Consider the following 26130-nt stretch of genomic DNA (forward strand, 5'->3'; position numbering starts at 1 on the left):
AGTCCTCTCCCACCTATTTCCAAGCCTATTCATCCCATCTCAAACAAATTGCTATGTAAAATTCACCCTTCACAGAATTCTATTATCTGTTAAGCACAGTGAAAACATGGTGAAAGTTTTTTGGACCAGAAGAGGACCAGATTCGCATCTCCACCCATCAAGGCCTCATTTATATATTTTTTCCACAGTAAAATGGAAACAGACTCGTAAAAAATAAATGTATCTAATTCCTTGAGTTCTTCAGATGAAACCAGTATGGAATATACACAGTGGCTACTCTGCAATTCTTATACTGCTGTAAATGGAGTTTGAACAACTCAAACCCCCTCAACACCCAAGCAAGCTCCTGCACCATTAGCTTCTTTTACGCTGATATACCACTGTTCAGGATTGATTGAAGGGATTTAGTTACTTGAGGTTTTTCTTTATCTTTTTAGTTAACTTAAGTGCATAGAGCCTACAGAAAACCCCACAGCATTAGGACATAAATGAAACATACCACCACCTCCAGATACAAACTGAAGGACACACTTTTCATTGCTCCATACCACCAGACCTGTATCTGCTGTGGTAGACATGATTTTGAACAGGTTCACCACCTGAGTATGTGCCATTTCCTCAGACAGGTAGCAAGTATGCCACTATGATCACACTGCCAACAGCACCTTGAAGAGTCACATGGAACTTAACTCTTCTGTCTTCACAAACCAGTCCCTGCTGTGACAATACAGTGTACTAAACTTTCATCACCAATTGAATTCTCTTGCTGTTACTTAAACCATGTGCTTCTCTCATCTCTCAACATTGTATTTTTCCATACTGATAAAACTTTCTCTATACAATAACACTGTTCAGAGATTCCATCAAAAACAACAATGCCTTTAAGAGTATATTGGCAAATAAATTGTGAAGCAACAATCACAGTCTCTATTTCAGAAACCCTCAGAAAGCAGATGAAGTAAATCCAACGTGTTTTGGGACCCACGACTATGAATAAAAAAAGGAAGTAAGCTTTGAAATTCAAGCGATCTCTTTGGTCTATATCACAAAAAATCTAAATGTAAAATCACACAATTCAATTAAATACACACACATACAAATAAGGCCTGTGCCAACTTTTCCTATGCCATAAGACACAGTTCAATTTGGTTTCCGTAGAGATAAATTAAGTTGAAAAGTTTATTATTGCCAACATCTTTATTTAGGTTTTTACCAAGACTTAGGTTTATTTTCCATATTTTTTTTTCAATATATTGCAGACATTCTGGAAGATGAAGGAGATTAAAATATGCTGGCTCCATGAGAATATGAGGCTTCATGAGAAATTCAAGCTAAATAGGTTACCTATTCCCTTTGGTGTAACTACTCATATTAGTTCAAAAAGGCAGAAAGGAGAAGCAGAAAAATAAGTGTTAAAAAGGGATATGTAAGGTCCAATGATAGTAAAAGAAGGTAAGTTAACATAAATTTCTCAATAACCAGTTTGTTCTAATTGCTGTTGGAGAACCAATGAAAAAGAGTGCATTGTCTCATCACCAATGATCACATCTCTCTTGAATCATAAAACACATCTGTTTCCAGAGGTCTGGAACTGCCTTGGCAGTTGCTACTTATTCCTTAGGGATAATTTATCTTCTTAATCAAAATTCAGCTTTGCTGACCACCTAATGTATGAATGAAGGACTCCAGCTCTGAGAATTTTTCTTAGGACCTGACCATCATCATATATTCTGACACATAACCAGTTATCCTGCCTACAACATACTCAAAACAATTGGGTCTCAGGCTCATACTTGGGAAAGTGTGCAGAATTGGCACCAGATGAATCTCAGGACAAGACTTATCAAGCTGCAGACCTTTGAAGGAGGAGTAATGCAGCTGTCTTTTCTACATCAGACATTTCTGTTCTACTTGTTGAAACTCTAAGCCTTAGGCAGGAAAAACTAAATCCACTGGAATAGAAAAGCCAACCCAGAGGCCTTTTATTTTGTAGCTCATTCAAGATTAGGATGACACTTTTCTAGTGGTCCCCAAACTGCATTTCTACAGTGACTGGCAGCAGAAGGATGAGACTGGCTTAATTCACTCATAGTCTAATAAAGTTTTCTCTTAGCAATTTGAGAAGAATCCAAAATGGTCTATGACAAATTCAGGTTTGACAGTCATCTATTTCCAAGAAGTTTTAGAATCATTGCTACTGGTGATGAACAATACTATGTATGACTACAGGTTCAGGACACATTCCTTCAGTGGACTAGTGGAAAGAAATCATTCCCTCCACGTAAAAAAAAAGCCACAAGTTGCTCCTGAATGGGAATCTTAACAGCTGCAGTACTAGCACCTCTAACAATCAAAGGTGTGACTTTGATGATCATTTTACCTCACAAATCTCATTCTCAAAGTGCTTCTTTTGGTATTATAAAATGACTCTAATTTAATGTTGGCATGTATAGTCCACACTGTTGCTATATATGTTCTGACCCTCCCATTCTTTTGACATTACTTATCTACAGCGGCCAGCAGAGACAACTCTCAAATAACATATTTGTTCACTTGGGGGTAAAGTCATACACACACTTTTATGTCCTTATGCAATGGGAAGCAAGTTCTGCAGCTTTACAGATATGGTACATGCAGTATCCTGGAACTCAGGACAAAAATACCCAAACAACCCATTGCAAAGAGAGGCACATGGCTAAAGAGAAAGTCCTAGTCAAAATTACAAAGTCTAAAGTAAAAACACCTTCATAAATCACCTTGTTGGATTCTCCTGGAGTAAGAGGCAAAACATGCTTAGAAAACAGTAACTGCTTTTCCTGTAAAACTTATACTCCAGAGGTGTATAGACCAGAGTAATTTATTCTGTTTTGTTAATAAGGAAGCTTCTTGGTAAAACTGTAAATTATTTTTGTTTAATAACAGCAAATGGAGCATCACAAAAATACATGTCCTCTATGTGTCTATTGCAAGCCAGACAAGGAAGCCTGGCAGTTGCTCGTTATTATTCATCACGTTGCTTCTAATGAACAGATCTATGCCCTCACTTTTCATTGGCTTAATCAAGGATTCTCTATGATATGCAATTAATCTTTAATATGAAAGTGATTAGGGAGAAGGCAAAAAATGCAGCTGAACATTCTGACCACTGAAAACCAGATTAACGAATTATTCAAAATCCATTCCCTTTATATTGCATTTTTACATTTGCAAATTTCTTGATACATGAAACCTCAATGAAACAAGTTTATTTTTATAACCCATGGAACAAGACCCACAGTTTTCATTCAGATGGATATGTTGGTAGCTTTTTTCAGCAGTGAGCCCACATTGAAATTCTAACACTCAAAGAAAACAGGAGGAAAGAAACACATTACCACAGTTTATAGAAAGGTATTGGGAGTCTTGAAATCATAATACTGGCAAAGTTTCCACATCCATCCCCTCCTGGTCAAACATACCAAAAAACACCAGATGTGAGCCTAGGTTGTCCAGCCTTGCTGAACCTTGTCTGCATCAGAAGTCTCTGAATAGGGGCTTAAAAGCTAAGACTCTTTACACAGATGGATGGCCTTGACCACCACTGCACATCGAATTAAAGCTTGAGATCCACTGACTGCATATGGCAAATCTTAAGGACAGGAAGGAGGCTGAAAACTAAGAAGAAATCAACCAAAGACTGACTCTCTGGGTTCACTGTGGAAAGGACGAAGGGCCCTGGAATGTCTAAGCAGAGCACAATAAAAACATCACAAAAGGGCGTTAAATAAGATAGTCTGAATTTTCCAATCAACACTCCCAAATGTTTTGAGATGGCACATGAGCTAGTGAAAAAAAATTTAAAAAAAAAAAACAATACTGGTATTTTAGAAGGTCAGTAGATTATGACAAGCATTACTTTTAATCAAAAACAGAAGTATAGTATAGTCTAGTTATACAGCTAACAGTGCTGTAAGCAAGCCTTTTAATATGGGTAGTCTTTGCATGTATTATTGTTTCACCAGAAGCTTCAAAGGACTAAAACTTTCAAAACACAAAGGCCCCTAAGAACTAGCTTCTGAGGAGATTTATGGAAACCAAGATCCTTTAAAAATTCTATTTTTAAAATAATAGCAATCAGCTAAAATAGAAAAGTAGGCAATAAGACGTTACTATGTACATCTTGGACAATTTCATTCAACTCTGCTCAACCGACCATTTCCACCAGGATAATTTCCAAGAGTCAGGAGAAAAAATCCAATTCTGTGAGACAGAATTTCTTTCCTTCTGAAAGAAAAACAGTTGACTATTTTGTTGGGTAAGCAGAGGTCTGCAGTGGGTGAGTCAACTTTGAACAGTAACATATTAAAAGATCCAGCCTTATAGGACTCACGGAGCTGGATCCTATTCCCCAAGCAGGGCAATGTCTCCATGTCTCCAGAACCTGCCTCTACTCTGGCACCTCCACAGACTAACACTGCCTTCCACCTGCCACATCATCCCCTGCAGCAATATATAATAATACATATAAACCAGTGTGGATTTCTTTTAATCATAGGATGTCTTTGATACTTATGAATTCCGTCTGGCATTTAGCCCTGTATAGCCACCTCTATAATTAGTTTTTGAATTAAAAACTAGAAGATAAAACCCATCTTCCCATAAAAGCTCACAGGCATGATAGCACACCATACTAAGTTTGAACCCCTGAAGTGACAAGAATAATGTGGTAGCCTTGCATTTCTAAACCAGGATCAATATAAATTGATGATTTTAAGCTGCTTTTGTATTCTTTCCTTTTCTTGAAAAATCATCACTAACACAGCTCAGAAATAGATTTTACTAAAACACCATCACCTTTCCAATGACATAAATGTAATCACTCCCCTGCACATGGAACTACATGTCTCAGAAAGGGGAGATGTGCACAGCCCAAACAATGGAGCAGACCCCTGAGGATACCAATCTTTCCTTGCCCACACTTCCAGACCCTCTTAGTACAAATCCTCTGACACTCAAGTCAAGCTTCTATTTTCACGTTTCATGCCTATTGCCTGCATTGTGCAAACCTGAATAATTAATTATATTCAGTCTGAAATAAAGTAAAACTGAAATCTGCTTCACACCTTGCAGTCCTTCCGTATTTTCCCTCATGCTTTCCCAGTAGTTACCTTGAAAGAGAAGCGACCTTAACTGTTAATAAGAGAATCAGGCTCTCATAGTATCCTGTCTCTGAGCCTTAGAAAAGCATCTCATGAAAAAAAAGAGACACTTAACATGTGCTTAAACATGTTCCTGACTTCATATCATCAAATTAATCTTTATACATTGTTTATTATATCCATCTAGCTTAGATGCCTGTAATTCTCCCACTCCCAGTGTACAGAGCCTCCTTCCATGGAGCAGCTTTTCACAACACCTAGAGGAACTTAATTACCTCCTCAACTTTGACCCCTCTGTCAGATTCAAATAAGCTGATCAATGGGGTCAAAAGCTATGAGGTACAAGTAGAAGAGAGACAAAGAGACAACTGGATCAGAGGATTGTTAATCTGTAAGCCTCATTTCCTCCTGAAACCAGGCTAAAGAAGTATCTTGGGACAAAAGACTTGTGACAGCCCATGCCTCACCTACTCATGTGCAGGAATGCAGCTGGATAGCAGGGTAATTATAGACTGGAGAATTTAGGGGGTTGTTTTAAATGACGTGCCTACCCTGGAGCAAAAGCTTTAAAAGGACAAATTGGAAGAAGTCATTATCTCATCCAACCTCTTCCAGTGTTTCCTCCCTTCCCCCTCTTTTTAATTTTAACCTTGATCACAGCCTGCTCCAACAGTCGGGCTTCTCCTTTTGTTTGACACTGTAGTAAAGTTGTAGAGCTGTTTGTGAAATGTGTTGCCATGGAAACTAATGTGTGCTGCCATGGAGATCATGTCAAATCCAGCTTCACATCTTCACTGCTGACTCAAGAAAAGAGGAAGAGAAGGCAAGGAGGAGAAATCCTTCCTTGAAAAACCAAATGTTTTGAAATATTAGCAAACCTAACAAGAGAAGTGACAAAAATCAAGGTTACTTTTAAACCATCAAGATCAGCTAATAATTCCCACTATGCTTTCTGAGATGCCATTTCCTTTAATTATGCTCTCAGAACCTACATAGCTCAGGGCTCCAAAGTGTTGAACAACATATATGCAAAATCCTGGATTCATATTTAAACTATCTAGATACCAAAAAAACTTTGCTCAAGAATTTTTCCAAGTCAAGTAATTTCAAGAAGCACAGAAGGAAAGAAAAAACTAGTAACTGCAAAAGGTGCATAAAATGCATGTGTTTTAATAAGATAAATTCAGCAATGATTCATGACATACATACATGGTCAGATTAAGACCTAGAAGAGATTAAGGAACTGAAATTCATTCAAAAGAAAACAACTAAAAAAAAAAAATCTAGATATCTTTTTTAAGTGAATGGTAGATACAAAATCTTGTATTCATTTACCTACACTTTAAAATTCCAATTCTTATTTTTCCTGTATTCTTTAAACAAAAAGAAGAAATTATAACTAAAAGTCACCAGTAAATTCCATTAAGGTTATGAGGTATCTTAAATCCTCCCAGTAGGCAAATCCTAGGCATTCAGGCTCCCTGAGCAAAACCCAATTAACACAAACTCTGCTTTAGCCCATTCAAGCAAATTTCAAGCAGAGTTTCTCTAATCAGTGTGCACAGTCATCCTACTTTAAAAATAAAGTTATGTCTAAATCTTTGCCAGATCAGAGATAAAGTTTGCCTGACTTGTGAAACTATTTGAATTACTGATAATAAAATGTCAGAATAAGGAAACATATAAATTAATGTTCAAAGACCCATCATGAAAAGCGATGCCTTCATGAGTTAATACTAGATCTCATCAAATAAAATATCTATTATGTTTTATGCAAGATATATTGCATCTCCAGATTATAACAGTTCTCCACATTTAATGGCTCTGCATCAAGCACTGAGGATTTCCAGATTTTGTAACACATGAGAAAAATTATTTTGATATTCTATAAATGCATTTTGAGTACAAACTAAGACTACAAATTTAAAATTCAACCAGTCATTTTCTGTGAAAGAAGGAGAAATAAGCACTAAAACCATAAACAAACATGTCTTCTTCCCCAAGCTGATGGACTCCAGGAAAAAAAAAAAACCAAAAAAAAAACAAACCCAAACTCTTGATAAAAGTTTTACAGCAAGGAAAACTTTGCAGATATATCAGTCCAAAGGATTTGTCTGAGAAAAACATTACAGATATAAAAATGCCTGGAACTCATGCCGCTATATGTCCTCATGGGACACCCTCCTCTAAAATCCTAAGAGCATCACATGTTTTCTTATATACAAAAGGTATTTCAATGTGCTTTTCACAAAACTAGATATTTAATTAATACTCCTATACTTCATGTTAGCCTGCAGGCAGAAAACCCGCCCCATATCTGGCACCTGGCTAGTCTGTTAACTTTCTGGATCTTGCAATAGTGTCCAGGAAGAGGGGGGGAAAAAAAAACAAAAAACCCACAACTGATTTTTATATTCCCTTGAAACTGAATTTAAGCAGCCTGCCTCAGAGGCTGCAAAGTCTAGACAAAGAAGAGTAAGTATGGACTACAATCCCTCATGCAGGCATTTACTCTGATGAGAGTACAAATTCAAAAACAGCATCAAGATACTGGTTACAGGAAGTAACAAGGAGCAGATTCATCGAGAAAAAGCACCTCAAACTAATTTAATTTTCTTCTGCAGCAAAGTAACAGTTTTGGGGCTCAGGAAAAAGCACACTTTATATCTTCATCATATTTAAGGTTTATATCTTGACCATATTTAAAGTTTTTTTATATACTTTCACATTGAAAAAAAAAATTTAAACATTTTTTCAAGAAAGTTTGGAAAACATGATCTAGATAACATTCATTCAGGCTGGACTCAGCAGTTATCACTGGTTCTACACGACTGATTGGTACAGACCTGGATGAATTCCATGTGCTAGTCCTGCTACATCTCTAAGTGGATGACAAGAAAGAGTTAACTTGTTAAATCTGTAGACCAAACAGAACAAAGAAAGACCAGAAGTGTGAGGGATAGGATTCAAATTGAGTATTATTGGGGCAAAGTGGAAAAATTGGAAAAATCAGGAAAGAAACACAGCTGTACACACTGCATAAATACAGTAAGGAGAACCTGGAGCCAGGTGTTATGATTTAGCCCCACTGTGCAAGCCCTGGGCAGCCACTCGGTCACTCTCCTCTCAGTGGGATCAGGGAGAGAATCAGAAGAGTAAAAGCTAGAAAACTCATGGGTTGAAATAAAGGCACGTTTAACAGAGAAAGCAGAAGCTGCACTCACAAGCACAGCAAAGAAAATTATTCACTGTTTCCCATGGGCATGCTGGTGTTCAGCCATCTCCAGGAGAGCAGGGCCTGCCCCATCAGGTGGAACAGTCACTTGGGAAGACAAACGCCATGACACTCAAAGTCCACCCCTTCTTTCCCCAGCTTTACATGATGCCATATAGTATGGGATATTCCTGTGCTCAGCTGGGGTCAGCTGTCCTGGCTGTGTCCCTTTCCAATTCCTTGTGCACATCCAGCATCCTCATGGCAGGGATGGTACAAGATGCCAAAAAGGCCTTGAAGCTGTGCAGGATCTGCCCAGCAGTAACAGAAACATCTCCGTATTATCAACTCTCTTTTCACCACAAATCCAAAATACAGCCCTACACCAGCTACTATGAAAAAAATTAACTCCACCCCAGTCAAAACCAGCACACCAGGTAAGATCACTGAGAAAGAATCCATTGGTAAGAGGGGATGACAATCTGAACAGGAGTCGGAGTCAAGCTACTGAGCACAAGGCAAACAAGATGGTTGGAGCACACAAACATGACTGTGCCCCACAGAACACATGCACTTGTCCTTCCACTCCGCTGAGCATCTGCAGACCTTCAGCTGCAGTACTACATCCTCGCCTGGATGCTGCATTTGAAGAAACAAAGGAGCCAATTGGAGCAGGTCCAAAGAGCCACAGGACAGAGCAAAATTCAGCAAAACACAACATGTAAAGATATATATAACTGAGACTAGCTAGCAAAAATATGGAAAAAAGATGGAAGACAGAGTGGGAAGAACAGTGCAAATGACACCATTAAAGATGACTCTGTGAAGAAGAAGGAATATTTTTTCTTGTGGCCACAGTGGGTGGGACTGATTACACCACAGCGAGAGTCAGCTTAGACATTATGAAAAACTTCCTAACAATTAAGAGAGCAGAACAGGTGTGATATGGTAAATACAAGGAAAATTGCTGTCACTTTGGAGTAAAAGACAGTGGGAGCAGCACTGAATCTGTAAGCAAAATTTTTCTTCCTCTTCCATAAGGAATGGCTTGGAAATGGTCACTACTCCATTTTATCAAGAAGCTACCCCTTGAAACATCACTTCTAACTGATAAATAAAAAAAGCCAGGTAAAATGACTGCTTGTGATGAGAATCTGCTTTCTTGCAACTGAAGAATTACATATAGCAATGGAACAATTGAATATGGCAATGTACTTCTTTTTTCAGCTGGAATTTTCTATTATTTGCATAGTTCTAGTAAGACACAACAAGATATGACAGTTGCTCCAATTTCTTGTCAAATTCTTTTTGTATTTTCATCTGCAATAAATGGCAAATGGGGTAAAAGCAATGACAGGTACCCTTCTCACCATATGAGGAGGGGGAAAAAAATTACATACACAAGTGATCCATTAGTTTAATGCAAAAGAGATTATGGAAGCAGTAGTCACTCAAGAGCAAAGGGATAAGTGATGTTCTCACAAGCCATTACGCTAATGGTGAGAGCAAGGGAATGCCTCTGTAATTGCCAGAGAGCAGGCTGAGAGAGACCTCTGGGGATTCAAACAGTGCACAGGGCAAAGGAGAAACCACTCAGCCCTGGCAGAGGGATGACTGCTGACTTACAAAATCACATGTGTTATTACAGACATCAGACCCATCCTTGCAGCCTTTACTTGTTAAATGTCAGTCCCTGGTTTGTTCAAGACCCCTTGAGTCAAATGTATTTCAAAAGCATTGCCTAGGGGAGTAAAGGATCAAGCGTTAAGTTCTCTGTATTCCCTCCTCCTCAGTTAATTTGCTATTTCCAGTTTCCCAATTCAATCCTCATCTGTAGAGGCAAGAGCAGAACATGGATGCAGTCTTCCCAATGCACAGCTCTGAGCTCTACAAAACCTGGTCACTCTAAAGGAAGAAGTGAGCCGCTTCCTTTTCATGCCTCTACTAGACCCGGACCTTTGCTGCTTCCTTAAAATTTACCATCCCACGTATATCTCCATCCCTCGTCTGACCTTCCCTCAATGAGTTCACTGCCCTTCCATCTCCAGGGTTCTGCCAGTGCCAGACTGCTTGTGGACAACACACATGAAAAATTAACCACATTGATATAAAGCAATGCAAATCTGCTGAAGCCTCGTGAACTAACCCACTATGCTCCAGCTACAACTCCACAGGAGGCTGGCACGGCTGCTGGCATGCTCCCCTTTAGCCAGTGAAGTTTGGAAATGGTATCTCTGAACTGTAGGGTGACTCTTTAGTACACAGTCTAAGCGAGGTGTCACAGACACATGTGGCCACATGCCTCAACCAGCCCTGATTGCCAGAACCAGGGAGTCACTTCACAGACTTGATGTGCCCCCTGCAGTGCTGAACTCCATCAATCAGATAGTTTAACACTGCTTTCAGACACTTTATTGTGCTTCATATCTCACAGGTTTGGTAATCTGCACAAGCTCTTACCAATGGGCACACATGCTGACAAACGTCTCCCTCCTCTGTTGGCTTTTTGGCAGTCCACAATAGGTCACTCTTAATGCAATTTCATTTCCTTAATTAAATCTTCCCAGAGGTATCATCACAGAGTATTATTTCCCTTTGATTATTTAATATTTCAGCATAGAGACAGTCTCACCCAGCTTTCATGGGGTATAAAGTTCCTCCCTTGATTAACCCCCAGAGAAGATGAAAGGATTTTTCTTTTTAACTGAGTAGCATTCATGTTTGCAAAATAAAAAACAACTAAAAGGCCATATAACAAGGCTTAAGAGAATATAAGGGAAAAAGTGAAGCATAGCCAAGTCAAAACCACCCCAAATCAATACAAGAAACCCTGTCATTTCTTGCTACATGAAACTTGCAGGGTTCTTTTGCAACTGGGCAGAAAGACCCCTAAATACAACCACTTTCTGGTGAGAGCAGCACTTTTGGGAATTTACTAAAAACCAAGGCCTTTCCTAATGTTTGCTGTATCTATAGTCACAGGGTCAAGGAAAAAAATTTCAGCTTTCCAGCAGTACAACTCCAACCTACACACACTGAAGGCCTTGAACCCTGTAAGAACCCTGATTTCATAGGAGAAAGTCTCCACATCAAAAACCTTGAAAATTCCTCCATTGGCAGGGAGTCCAACTCCTGAGTTTTGAACACGTATAGACACAATTATTGCCTATATGCAATATAGACAATATGTGCAATTACTATTGCTGTACATAGTTATGTGCAGGTGATTATGAATGAACCATTATTGCTTGTGACACCTTCCGTTGAACATAATGACATTCAGCCCCCTCCGTTAAAGCAAAACTAAACTCTCCAGGGAGACAGACACAAATGATATGAGCAACATACACTTCAAGGAAATGCTAATATGAACTACCACAGTAATACTGACCAGAAATTCCAGTCTTATATTGACACAAACAACCCTACAGTAGATGTGAGGTGAGATTTACATCATCCAGCTCTAGCTGTTTTGCTTAAATTTGCATTGAAGCTTCCTTGTGAGAGAGACACAGGAAATTACAACTTATCTTAAAATAGAGAATGGTTCATCCCAAGCCCTTCTCCCAGCTACAAAGAACCCAGTTATTCCATTGGCACAAAAGGGCTCAATTCTAGACAGTTAACTAAGGTGAGATATATTTAATACAGCAATTGGAGAAAGATCCCCAGAACACCCACCAAAATGAACAGGAATCTCTAGAACCCTCTAAGAGCCATAATGACCCTAATAAGCAACTTAGGCATGAAAATCCGAAGCAGAACTCATTGAGGTCTTCTGCATTTTGGAAGATTTAAATATTTCACCTACTAATAAGGCAAAGTCAAAAATGTCAGAAACGTCAGAAGTAACTGTCTCACACATGACAACTGTCAGACAAAATTCTGTGAAATACAAGGTATAGCAGTGAATCATCCAGCATCTGTCTGTACACCCAAACCCCTATAACATCACACAGATAAAATGAACACAGCAGCGGTTCACAGATATTATTGCATTGTACATTTTGTAGCAGCAAAGGGAAGGATCTGAAAGAAGAAAGTAACAAAACTATTCAGACAGTCTCCTACCACTGGCTCAATAAGTAGCGAAAGCAGCTTGAAGTGAGTTGCCAGACTGTTGCAAAAACAAAGTACTTCAGTCATGTTAAGTATCCAGCAAAAGAAGAGGCAAAGGGCACAAGAACTTGTATAAGAATAAGCACTATTAGCCTATCCACAAAGATAAAACCAAGATTAATAGATGAAAAAAATTGACCTGGGATTCAAATAAAATGAAACAGAGGAGAAAAATGCCCTCACAGCAGAGTTTTAACTTGCAGAGTTTTAACTTGCCAATGACGTTAAGATCACCATACAAAAGGAGAAAAATTACCAAATCACGGACAAAGATTTTGTCAAAAGACAAACAGAAAATTAAATTCCACAGTAATGCAGAAATAGAGGTAAATTTGATCTAGTTAAAAAAAACCAAAAAAACAAATACTACTGCTAAAAATACTACCCTGACCAAAATGTTGTGGCGGGAGGAGACAATGGAGAGAAAGGAGTCACATATGAGAAACTGGATTGCATCCAGTTAGTATGAGATAGTAGTGGAATACGACCACACAAGATATCCAGAGCTATAACAAAAGATGCAAAGCTGTGCATTAGGGGTTGGAGTTAGAAGACAATTAGTATGGGATTGAGTGAGAAAGGAGTATCCCAAAAATAGGATTCCACAGTATAATGGTGACAAATCAGGAGCAGTACCAAAGATAAAGGCAGAGGAGAAGATTATGAGATGATTCAGTGAAGGATAAAAGACAGCTGAGAGAAGAAAGATGTGAGGTTCACATGGGATGGCATGGGGTGGGATGGGGAGGAGAGGAATCAGGTTCATAACATCATAAAGGAAGTGATTCTTAATGCAGAGCTACTTGAGCTGTGAAATTCATTTTCAAATATAATGGAGGTACAAATAGACGCAAAGGAAAGCAGAGGCGATTTCATGGAGCAGATCTCTGTTGAATGGTACTAAACCTACAGAAAACTCAAGCAGTTAAAGTTTCTGAGCAGTAAATTGTTTGGGTAAGGTTAAAGGCATAATACAGAAAAATGGTTTTTCTCAGAGTAGACAAAAATCCCTGCCAAACACCATCTCCATTGCCTTAGTAAGTCTGGACCAAAGGCCCTTAGGCCTTCACATTTGTTCACAGTCCACCAGGTCACAAACACAAAGCCAGTAAAAACTGATGCTTCCACAAGGAGAAACAACTTGCCATCCTCCCACTTCTTATTCCCAGTCTTTGCTGGATGTTTGCTTGCATTGCCATAAGCCTTCACAGAACAGCCAAGCAGATCTCACTCTGGGTTAAAAGCACACAGCATAAAATAACTGGTTACTTCTAACCCAGGTTACTTCCCTGACACAGCTCTCCATGCAGGCACACAAATGCATGTCCTCACCCAAGGGAATGACTAACATGCAGAAAAGAGTGGCTAGAGAAGCAGACGGATGCACTGGGATTATTTAGCCTGGAGAAGAAAAGGCTCAAAGGGGATCTAATCAATGTGCATAAATGGCTGGTGGGATGGAGTGAGGCAGACTGAGCAGGGCTCTTCTCAGTGGTGACCAGTGATAGGACCAGAGGCAATGGGCCAGACTGAAATGCAGAAAATTCCCTTTAAGAAAAAAATATTAACTAAGAAAGAAAAAAGCCCCAAACAACCGTGAGGCCTGAAGAATACAGGTTACATAGATGATTGGATGGCAGATCTGACAAAACATTCTATGGGAGATCACATCCCTGCTAGAAGAGCATTTAGTGCCTGAAAATTTTGGGTTGATACACTGAAAACAGCTAAGTATTTGTGCAGAGCATGACAAGGACCTCTGAAGGGAAAGAACTTTTCAAAATATTTTTTCCTACATATATACTTGGCTATCCATACTCAGCCTTGAAAAAGACTAAGCACAGTGATAAAGTTTCTGCTAATTCACTTTTGCTTCATCTGTCAACAGACTAAAAGTTTAACACCTCCAAGTTCTGTCCAGCTAATAGAGCACTTCAGGATTAGTTCTGCCTCCTGCTATGTGAGTACCTTGACCAGGGAACCAGAGGCACAGCAGAATACCCTCCAATCCACCATCCAGCAGAAGAGATGCCAGGCCTGGGGGAGACTGAAAGGTAATTGTACACAAAAGATGCAAGGCAAGGGCTAGCAAACAAGCACAAGGAATTTGTTAACTAAACAGAATTAGAAATAATCTCAGGGTATTAAAAAAATCCATTGACTGTCTCTTTCTTCATCTTAGGAGATGACAAAGCTGCTGTTGAGAAGCTTCTTCTGAACAAGGAACTGCTCAACTGTCAAACAAATGTGCTGTCACACTAAAGAAATGTATTTTCCACATTTGTGTTTTGCCAGACTAAACAGCTGGAGGCTGGTCTTCAACATACCAGAGCAACCCACAAGGCAAAGAGTGAAGGTTTTTGAAGGAATAAGACAAATCACCACCAAAGTGTAAGACTTTAATTGAAGCTATCATTTTTCTGTCCATTGCACTAGTGACTAGTTTTACTCCCCCAAGAGAAGTGAAGCCAAAATGGGACATTTGTCTCCTTGATAAGGACCACTTTTGAACAATCTGGTGAGAGTTTGCCTTTGCTCTACCCTAAGATAGCCCCATTGTGTCAAAATAGAGGCCATTTTGCAAACAAAAATAAGAAGGTCCCAATACCACTGAAACCAGGAGGGCCCAAACAGTAGCACTGTAGTTAGTCTGCACCAGATGATTGAAAGCCCAAACACAGGTTCAAACAGCTATTAAAAAAGGTGTTTGTGAGGTGGAAGGAAGTCGAGATAACGAGAAGGAAAGAAATTGCTCCCAGCAGTATCAGGAGGGAAAAAAGAGAAACTCACTAGCATAACGTTTGACTCTAAACAGGGAAAATTGAATTCAAAAAGGGAGCAGGAATCCTGTTCAAGGTGATCTTGTCAAGCCAAAAAGCAATTGTGTATGTTTGGGGGACAGGCTTCCCTCACTGATGTGTTTTTGTTTTCCAGTGTACAAGCATTAGAAAACTGCAAACTGAGAAATCTGTGTGGTCTCTGTCCCACAGTTATTTTAAGACCTCATGGGCCAAATGCATCCCTAGTGCAAGGTCAGTGACTTAAATGAACTTGGCATAAGCAGGGAGATGGGCCCCAGGCTTCCGTGAAGTAAATACAATAGTACAGCACTTTAATGATGTGCACTGGAGATGGGAGATAATTTTTAAGAAAGGGCTGTATAAAGAAATGGCAGAGTAGGTCATGTCTCATTCTCTGCACTGTGGGAAATTGAAGTATTCTGAAGTTTTCTTTACAGTTGAAACATAACAACAACCACCACCTTGCCACACCTCAGTGTCTGATCTCTCCCAACTGTATCTGATCATTAAACAAGGCTGCAGGGCTCCAGATCCTCTGAACAGTTGCCAGCTACAATACAAACACATTCTCATGAGGAACCATTTGATTCTGTTTAAAACAGCATTTTTTTTTTTACAGAAAACTGTTCCACTGGCAGATTTTCATGCAGCTTCACTACTTAATATGCCTCCCCTCCTCCTACACTTGCATGTTCCAGAACTACTTCAAGAAGATAATTATACTGAATGTTCACAATGTATTGGATTTGCTCCTTCCAGGTCACCTGTCTTCACTGGAAGTGAGAGACTCCAAAGAAAGGAGTCATCAAAACAAGGATGATGCAATGTCTGCACATAAATGACACATGTTCCCCAAAAATACCTGCAAATAAAAAGACATGGAGTTCTTAGGGGATGGGAGGGGTGTCATTTAAGAGGCTTGGTAGCCTCAATGTAGCTCACAAATTCAGCTCTTTAGTCAAGCAACTATCTATCAGAAGTTGCTTATTCAGAAAATAAGCATCATAATTATATCACCAATCTTGATCAACAACTCATGACTTGCTTGTGATTTGTGGGGGTCTCTAGTTTCCAGCAAATAATCCAACAATGCTGCATAGATCTGAGTACTATTTGTATCTCCATCTCTTCCCTGTGACTCAGCATTCAGCAGGGCTGCCAAGGGCCGGTCCAAGCTCCTGAACCACACCTGAAGCTGGGCAAGCCCAGCAGGACAGCACTGCAGGGACGTGAACTACAGCAAGAGGAGGAACATCAGAATTGGTTAGCAGTCTCTAAAACAGTCTTCTCAATGCCAGCCCTCTCTGCTCTAAAACAGGACTATTTTTTTTCCTCCACAGCAATTACATAAAAAATGGTTCATTATGCAGAAGACTTGCTACCTCCAGCAGATGCAGAATTTGCCTGCTGACTTAGGCTGAAAAAGTTTTTTACCTCCTGCTTCCTTTAAAAAAATGGGTATGTGGGGAAACAAGCAAACAAACAAACAAAAAAAACTTAAAAGCTCCTAGAGGTAGCAAGCTCTATTTATTCATTCATTATGAAGTGCAGTTTTAACTATGTTCCTCTAATGAGAACTGGCATGAAGTCAAACTGAGACCTCTGCAGCTACAAAATCTCCCTCCCACTCTACCATCTATCAGAATCCATGAACAGAGGATCCATGAACAGAGAAAGTTGTTATGGAAAGACAATGATTTGGCTGAATGGTGCACCTGTAAAGCATTTCTCACTAATCTCTCAACTTCATCTTCTCACTCAAAGGTGAGCCCAACAACTTTCTAGGCTCTGACCCAAGGTCCTCTGAGATTATCACATATGATATGCAGTTTAATCAAAGCTTTGACTGAATTACATCAGTATCCTGTTACATGGGAATTCTTACCTGAAAGCTTTCATATTAACCATTAGCTACCAGGATTCCACGGAAGAAACTATTGCATAAAACAAGCCAATTGAACATGCAAATTCCCACTGGATGCATCACTGAGGCATGAATAAAAACAGTTCAGAAGACTAAGACTGAACACAGATATTCTGGGCCAGATCAAAAGAATGGGGATTACACAAAATTTAGGCATTGAAGTTGAAAATGATACTCACTGCAACTCAGTCCTGCTCTCAGCACAAGAGGATTCAGGAACCTCATGTTCTGCTCCTGTGCATCGCAGAAACACCAGTCTTGACAACCCACGTGCTACTCTGCATATAAAACACTGGAAGCAGTTCTTGGCAAAAGGCACACTTATCTCCCCCTCTACCCATTAAAGCAGAATTATGCTCCCTCTTGCTCTCTGGCTCAATGAATCTTCAAATGTTCCATGCAGAACATAACAACGGCCAGATGTATGTAAAGCATGTCACACACACTTAAGAGAATCTCCCTGCCTGTCAGAACACATTCCTGGAAAGTCACAGATCTAAATCAGGTACAAGAGAAAGGTAACACCCTTCCTGGGGTGGGCAGGTCCTCCCTGAACACCACGCCTTACCCAACACACCAGTTCTGGAGTTCCTGCTTTTGAGGACCTACCTCCCTTCAGGCACTGTTAGCCAGTTTTGCACTTAATCCAGGGCACAATGACACTGAGGGGACAGAATTGCAGCAAGCTACTTTTGCCTTATTTCCACAGGCAATAAAAGCCCTAGGGACAGCAGAGCCCTGCACATAAACCAGTCGCATGCCTCTCTTTTTGGTGCAGCATTGCATGAAACATGGTTATAGTGTCCTGGATATAAGCTAGTAAGCTCACGATATGCTATGTACACTTAGCAGCTTAGATCTTCATTTGCTTAAGGCCCTGTTATCACTTTTCATTTCAGCATGTGGATGTCCCCTCTCGTGGTCCCACAAGGATTATTTGGATTAGCAAAGCTGCATTTATATCCTTTTTGGTCCAGGTAGATAAAGCAGATGAACTGGGTTTTCCATGAATTATTAGAAGGCCACCAAGCAGCCTGATCTCCTGTTCATCTCTCAGACCTACTGTGAGAAGGCCACAAGTCAGCCATCCACAACCCTTCCTAAGCTGCCAGATAATTCAGTGTTAAATCAGACTCCTCCTCAAGCACCCTGTTTCACATCTTTCCCTCGCTGAGCCAGCTTGACAGCCCATCTCATGCAAAGCCTGAGCTACTACCACTGCCACCACTTACACACCAGCTTTCCTAAGGTGACTTGTCTTTCTAAGGTCAGCGGGACTCCCTCAGCAGGAAACATCACACGTGCACACACAGCGCTGGCAAAACTAGGTTGGGAAAAAATAGGTCAAACCAGGCATATATTTAACTTGGAGATTAAACTTCAGAATTGTATTTTCCCAACAAATAATTCATACACATATGCACAAAATCCACATTTTATAACCATTAGAAAATCATTCTTATAAGAACTAGGCAACCAAAATATTTTACAGAAGCAGAGGCTCTACCAGAAACATTTCTATTCCCACTCCAAACAGAGGTTTAAACATACAACATCTCCCCCAAAGCCCTACATCCTTTTGCTGTAAGCAAGCAACTTCTTTCTCTACTATCTTTTGGGAAGTTGTTACTCATTTCCACCCAGAGCCTTAGACATTTCTTAGGGTTTTTTCGAAAGACGGTGATGGTGCAGGGTTGAAACACTCCTGGCAGGGAGCCTGGCCTGAGCCACTACCTCTATTCCAAACTTCAAAAAGTCACCTTTGCAGACAGTGGGGTCGGGAAAGGGAAAGGAGGCATGAGGGCAGCCTGCCCCTTTCTAGAAGTTCTGCAGCAACTTCCCTGGGCTTCTGATGATCTTTCAGAATGGAAAAGACAATACAGCTGGCATGTCAAAAAAATTACCATGTGGCTCCAGCAAGTAAGTCAAGCAGCTGCTCCTTAGATTCCTTTTCTAGGAGATGCTGTCTTCTTCCACGCACTGTAGGCTCCACCTCTAGACAAACTTCAATAACTCAATTGGTAAGTTGAACACACAGAGGCACTCAGAACATTTTACCACACATTCGCTACAGTTTTGCTGCATTTCCTGCTTGTGATTTTGTTTCCACATCCCAAACTTTTTCATTCCCTGCCCAGACACAGTAAAACCTAATTTGTAAATTGCCCTAAACTCTTCATGATAAGCAAGTATCCTCTCCGCACCACACAAAAGATAGCAATATTTAAGCACTCAGAGACTTAAAAATTAGGTGATACGTGTTTTTAATTAAATGCCCTAACATAATTGCTCAAATACACATACTAAGTTTTAGCCTACATCATGTTATTGGGTATGGAGAATTAGTCTGAGTTATTAAATATGTTTTAATTGTCTGAAACATAAAATTGCATGACCAGTGCTACCTGTGCAGCAAACTGCATTGCAAGGAACAGTACATTGCAATCACTTGGTTCTTGAGCAGGGGGAAGGTAGAAAGGGGAGAACAGAATATCAAAGAGAATGAAAACATATGCGTAGAGGGGGAGTCTTTGAATATCTGCAAAGAGGATTCTTTGAGAGTGACAGTTCTGAGGAGCATCAAAGAATAAGGCAAAGTCAAATTTCAAAAGTGAGTAATGTTCTACACTGGGATGCACTTTCCTGACCAACATAAGAACTGCTGCCTTTAGTCAGGCAAGAAATCTTATTCTTTAATGGGAGCTTTGTTCACATGAAAACTGTAATTTCACACACAAAGCAAAATCTTTAAGGAACATTAAGAAGTGGAAACAAAATCAGGCAGCCTGACCCTTATAAACCACCAAAGTGTTCACTCTTGGAAAGGGTTCTACCACAGGACTGTGTGTTTCTCTACTGAAATCATCTTCTAGCCTAAGAAGTGGAGGAGAAAGTACAGTTCAGCTCATTAGTCCTTAATATACGCTCTGGGTAGTAACTTCTGTGGATGTTTCTGCTTTAGCCTGCTGCTAGAGTAATGAGAAAGAAATGTCAGTGCTTCATGCTGGCACAGGACACAGCTAGCTTCCCTATGACACTCAGTTCTGTAAATAAATAAATAAATAAAATCACCAGAGGCCTTGCAGCACTGCCTTTCATCAAGAAAAGTTCAAATAACTTTAGAAGGAACAATGTTTATTCTTAAACCAAACTCAATAACACTTTATCTCAGCATCATGGCTTGCCTGTGACTCAGGGCAAGTATGTAATGTTTCTGAATCATGGCCTCACATTGGTTACCACTTGAGAGCATGGGGCAGTCAAATTAGGCAACTTAAGAGCTCATGGAAAGACCCAACTCCTTATCTCTACACAACTTTCATGGGCCTGTAACAAAGAACAGGAGACAACCTAATGGCTACTGGGCATTTCACGAGTCTCGAACAGCATTGTCTTAGAAACCTGTGTTCTGACTCCAAGGTTAAATATTTCCTCCATTTACCCCACTTTTCATGGTTAAGCATGTGGCAATTAAACTTTGCTATTTAAATCAAGATGTGGCCTCAGAGAGTAAAGCCAGTATTTTCTTTGTCTTCTTAAGGCAACCATGCAGTCACATACAAAACATGCCTCATTGAAGAAAAGTGTATATATTTTTAAAATTAAAAATCCTAGGGCCTCTCACATAGCCTTTTTAAAGACATCTGACATTAAAGACAACTGACAAATACCCCAATACTTGACAGATGTTCTGCATTAAAATGTGAACTCTAAATTTAAATTTTCCTGAGACTGGATTAAGACCTTGGAATAAGACAGTATCTCCTACTTTATTGACACTATCAATCTTGAAAGGGCCCAGATATCAAAACAAAAGCATCAAGTTGCCCAGGTTGGGGATATCAGATAATCACATTCATGCCAGTAGTTTGTCAAGCACTCATAATAGTGCCCAGATGCCCACACAGGTAGTCCCACACACCTAAGTTATTGCATCCAGCTAGAAGGACTGCAGTTCAAACCATTTAGGAAGCGCTTTATAAAAGGCATACAGCTCACACTCAAAGCTAGATTATGCCCAACTTCATGGTTCTTACCTAGCTTAGCAGAGTCTGTACAACATGTAATGTACATGCTGCCAAAGAGACAGACTTCGGCAGGATTGTTTTGGGGAGGAAGAAAAGACAGCAACTCCTAAGATCCAGAGAGATGCTCCTTGACCCATCCCTGCTCCATACAACCAGCACTCTGCCATTCCACCACAGCAAATAATGACTTGTTTTACTATCTTAACAAGAATTTCCTCCCCTCTCTTGCTCTCCTCCTACCCTTGAGAAAAGCAGACTATTTCCTGCTCCACCTCTTCTGCTTACACATGTTTCAGAGAGTTATTCCTAACCAATCCTCCTCTCTGTATACAGTGAGTAGCACAACATCAGATCTTCTCCAGCTTGCATGATGCCATCCTAAATTTTACATGGAGATGTGTGAAAGCATTTGGTTGGCACCAGAAGTACATCAGGCTCCTGCTTCTTAAAAAAAAAAACCACAGATAGGCCTGCTGAACCACTCATTTACTCATTTCAGGACCTGAGGAACCTGATTTGGCAATTGAAGGTGCACATGGCAAATATTTTCCTATGAAATGGAAAAATTAATTTTACCACATGACACAGTCCTGGTGTTCAAGAGGTCATTAACAAAACTACTTTAAAAGGTGCTAATAGAAACAAATGCCTTTAACATCACAGACCTCCCAGATGACTCCTGCTATGGAGATGGATGACAAATCACTCCGTCAGTCATCTCTAAATTCCATATTGACTACACTGAAGCAATTAACCATTTATTTTTAGAGCATGTTCCATTTTAAATACAAGTGATTCAGTCCAAAATATATTCTATACTCCATTGCTATTTAATGGGTTAACAACTCTCAAATTTAAATGGATTTTAATTCTGGGAGAAATATTTGCCTTTTTGATTTTGCCTACAGACATTGGTGGGGAATTTTAATCCAGGCTTGAAACCAAACAAATGTTGGTGTTCTACAAGCATTTGCAGAGAAATATAAAAATATCTGGAAAGTGTGAAAGAGCAAGCCTGTTTTGCTAAATGCATAAAATGAAACCTCAGCGTAGGTCTCAATAATAGGCTTCCTGACTGCTGTGCACACGCTCTCTCCCACAGACCTTCTGCTCTGCAGCAAGGGAACGCTGCCTGCACTGCTGCGTCCTCAGAGAACTTTGCAACACAATGGAGCACAGCGATTCCCTGGGGAACACGGTGCTGATCACTGACTTCGATATTTCAAACACAAGCACTAGGGTTTCCCCCTGTTTCAGGATCTCAAAGAAACGGCTTGTCATATCACTCCACCCCAGCTCCCAAGCCATCTCACAGTTTATCTGCATTATAGGCAATGTTCTGGACAAACGGATGAGGAGCTGCGATCAAGCTAAGGCTGTTTGAACTCATGGAAAAGGAGGGTGAGATTTTAAGTGGAAAGCTGGGGGAAGGAGAGTCCTGAAGAGCTGACAGTGGTTTCTGCTGCTGCTGCCACTGGAGGGAGAGGACAAATGGGAGCTGCAACAGGTACTGCAGCAAGGGAACCCCACTCAGCTGCTGCCCTGCTTCAACCCAGCTCCTCCCTGTTGCAAAGTCAAATGCAGTCCACAGCCAGCCACTTGCTCCCAGCAGTCTGCTGCCTGGGACAACAGCCCATTTCACCTGTAGCTTGGACAAGTATTTCTGGTCCATTTCCCATAAACATCTGAGATTAAGGACACCATCTTGTCAAGGGACAGTCCCAGCACCCCCTAAGGAGCCCTGCCTGAAGAACCTAAGCTTCCTACTTCAGAACTAACAACAGGATACCCTAGCCAGACATAGCTGACCAAAAAGGCCAAGACTGACTCACAAGCCTATTATACAGCTTGCCTAGCCACCATTCATTAACTGTAAGGAAAATGACCCTGGGCTCCCTGCATCAAAGAACCTTGCCATTTCTTCTTAATTAATTCTAAGCATCTTGCTGGCCTCAAATCTCAGCAGGAAAAAATCAACTAAAGTAGGTGGCATCTTATCTTGCTCTTTGCTACTGGCTGCACTTTTATTTTTTCCGAGTTGCACAACCCCCACCCTTCTGAGATTACCAGTAGAAAAAAAAAGTATTGCTATGTTTTTGGACAAATACCTAAGTACGTGAGATGTAGTCTGTTTTAATAAGTACATAAGATCTAGTCTGTTTTAAGCTTTATAAGAATTAATGGTCATGATATCTAAGGCCAGTAGAAATACACTTCTAAGGAATTAAACCAAATGCCTGCAGTATTTGCCATTCAGCCACTGCAGAATCACAAGAGCACATGAAATGTTACAGGAGAAATGGGTAAAAAAAGCCTTAAACAGAAGCAAAACTGACTCATCTCCTTATTGCCAAAACCGAGAAAGCCACTGAGTGTAAACAAACAACAGACATTCTGAAGAAAAGGGGGCGTCACAATTCCTTTCCCTGCTAATAGGCAGATGCACAAACCCGTATGGGCAGGATCATCCTCCAGCTACTGCAAACCAATCTGAGGGACACGGCCAATGCTACAGCAACATTCCCAGCAGCACAGGTTCCACTGGAGGCAAGGGAGCATCCGAGGTGATGGTGACTCCCAGCGCAATGATGGTTCATAGCTGGATCAGCTGGAAAGCTGTGGCAGCTGCAGGCATGATCCGCCCATGTAAGCTACACGTATATGTGGATACCCAGCTGAACTGTTTGGGACACTATTCACAAATGCATAATTTTGGCTTAGGCTGGCAAGCACCCCATCTGCAGAAGAAGAGGAAGAATGAGCCAGAGCACTTGTTTAAAGCTTGAGTCTGTCTCTAGAGGCCCACAAAGACTATGATCTATACATGCTGAAGCCAGTCTTTATGGGTACCCCTAACTTTGGAAGAAACTACAAAGGGAAAGACATAGGACCATAGAGATATTTAGAAAGATCAAAGGTCATAATGAGGACAAGCTATGTTCTGTGGCAAAATCTATCATCGTAAATGAAGCTATTTTGGAATAATTGCTTTTTTTTTATTATTATTACTAAAAGCCCTTCTGTTTGAACTTTGCAACTGGTGTGGAAATGAGGAGGCTGTTTTGCTGGGTATTTCTTAGAAGCATCTTTCAGAGGTGAAACCACAGGGACAACCTTAATGTCTATAATCCACAAGGCAGATCCAAACGCTTTAAAACACAACTAACCTATCCTCTTTATTAGAACAGCTCCTGGCCCAACACCAGCTGTCCAACATCATCGCTCTCAAAACTTGAATCCTCCCCACAATACCACGACCACATCTTTTGCAGTATTACAAAAGGCAGCTAATAAGCTAAATTTCACTCTCACTATTTTTCCAAGTCACTATTCAAAAGGAGACAAGGAGAAGGATTTAGCACTACCTTGAATGAATGCCACTTAGCGTCTGACATAGCACATGCAAAACTCCACGAAGCTTCACAGGGATTATCTCACAATGGCAAAGGATGCAAGATCACATGCCATGTACATGAAACACAAAACCACTGAAAAATGGGCCTTAGTAACAAGTCTTAGCCAGTTATTTATTGGAAAACAGTAAGGACCATATTTGTTATTAGAATGCACTTTAAATACTGAGCATATGGATTTGGGATATTCTGAGCACGCGTACACAGTTTGCTTTCAAATTAATCAGCATCACGTTCAGATATTGACAGGTCCCGATAAAGTCACTTAGTGGATCAGTTCATGCTCTGGCCTGCTCTGGTTTCAAATGAGTAAGCTGATTAATACTAAAAGTTTAGGAGTCCAAAGCTCAGGTCACATTAAGTCAGAAACACATGCTTGATAGCATCACACAAGTGACAAAACATGCTCTCCACCCTTAACTCACATGCCGCTTGCTGCTCACAAATGCTGGCCATCTGACCAACCACTCTTTGTTCTGAGCTAACTCCCTGCTCACCCTCCTGAAACAAACAAGCAAACAGATCCCACATTTCCTCTGTAAGAACACATACTCTTTTCCCCTGTACTAGACTGAGACTGCATTGACAGGATGAGTGGTGTGGGTTGACTAAGCATGTGCTGCCTTTTACATCTTCTGGCTCCAGCATGAAAATCAACATTGCACCTGTGTTGTCCAAACTGGGTGTGCACTTCAGAGACAGACAGAAGGGAAGCAGAGAGAGCAGCCAGGATACATACCATACTACACTTCTTCACAAAACACACATACTACACAGAGAAATGATAATCCCTTCTTAGTGGAAAATCCAAATTTTCAAAATGAATCCCCAAGCCAAAATGAATTACTGTAATAACTGCAATCCTCGCATGAGCACTAATCAGACAGGCACAGCTGACCACCTGCTATGTGCCACCACTGGCACAGCAGCACCCTGCCCCTAATTGCTGCCCTGTTCAGACAGGGCTAGGTGCCCCACAGAACCCGACAGTGGAGCTGGTAAACACAGAGACAGGAACACAGCCTGACTGACTGTTGTACAGTCTTACTATGCACTTCTGCTGAGTGCAGCATGTATATTAAAAAAAAAAAAAAAAAAAAAAAAAAAAAAGCACTACTGCAGCTCAAAACAGCAGGATGCAAAAATCTAAACCCAGGCCAAGTAATTTCTTCTGCAACTACAGAGAAACACACGGGAAACGATGCAAGAGGGAACAAAATGAATTGTACTGCCTGTGTCAATACAAACCCATTATCTATGGAGGCTGCAAAAAGAGAAACGCAGCATTTGACAATGCTACTAGCTAGAGCAATATTTTTAACGTACTTATAAGTTATTTTATTTAATTGCTACCAAAAAAAATGCAGTTACATAATAACACAAGGTAATAACCAAAATATGAAGTCACAAGATTGGCTTACAGCAACAGAGCACCGTGGGGGGGGTGGGTGGGGGGAGCAGTTCGTGCTTTAAATTTTGCTGCATTGTCAGAG

At 40.4% G+C, this 26130-nt stretch overlaps 1 protein-coding gene across 12 annotated transcripts in view; it reads right to left on the reverse strand.

Moving 5' to 3' along the window:
• Nucleotides 1-26130, reverse strand: part of HECW1 (HECT, C2 and WW domain containing E3 ubiquitin protein ligase 1) — a 250824-nt gene that overhangs the window by 223856 nt on the left and 838 nt on the right. The gene's annotated exons all lie outside the window — the stretch shown is intronic.

The sequence above is a fragment of the Taeniopygia guttata genome, chromosome 2 (assembly GCF_048771995.1).
Source record: "Taeniopygia guttata chromosome 2, bTaeGut7.mat, whole genome shotgun sequence".
Lineage (NCBI taxonomy): Eukaryota > Metazoa > Chordata > Aves > Passeriformes > Estrildidae > Taeniopygia > Taeniopygia guttata.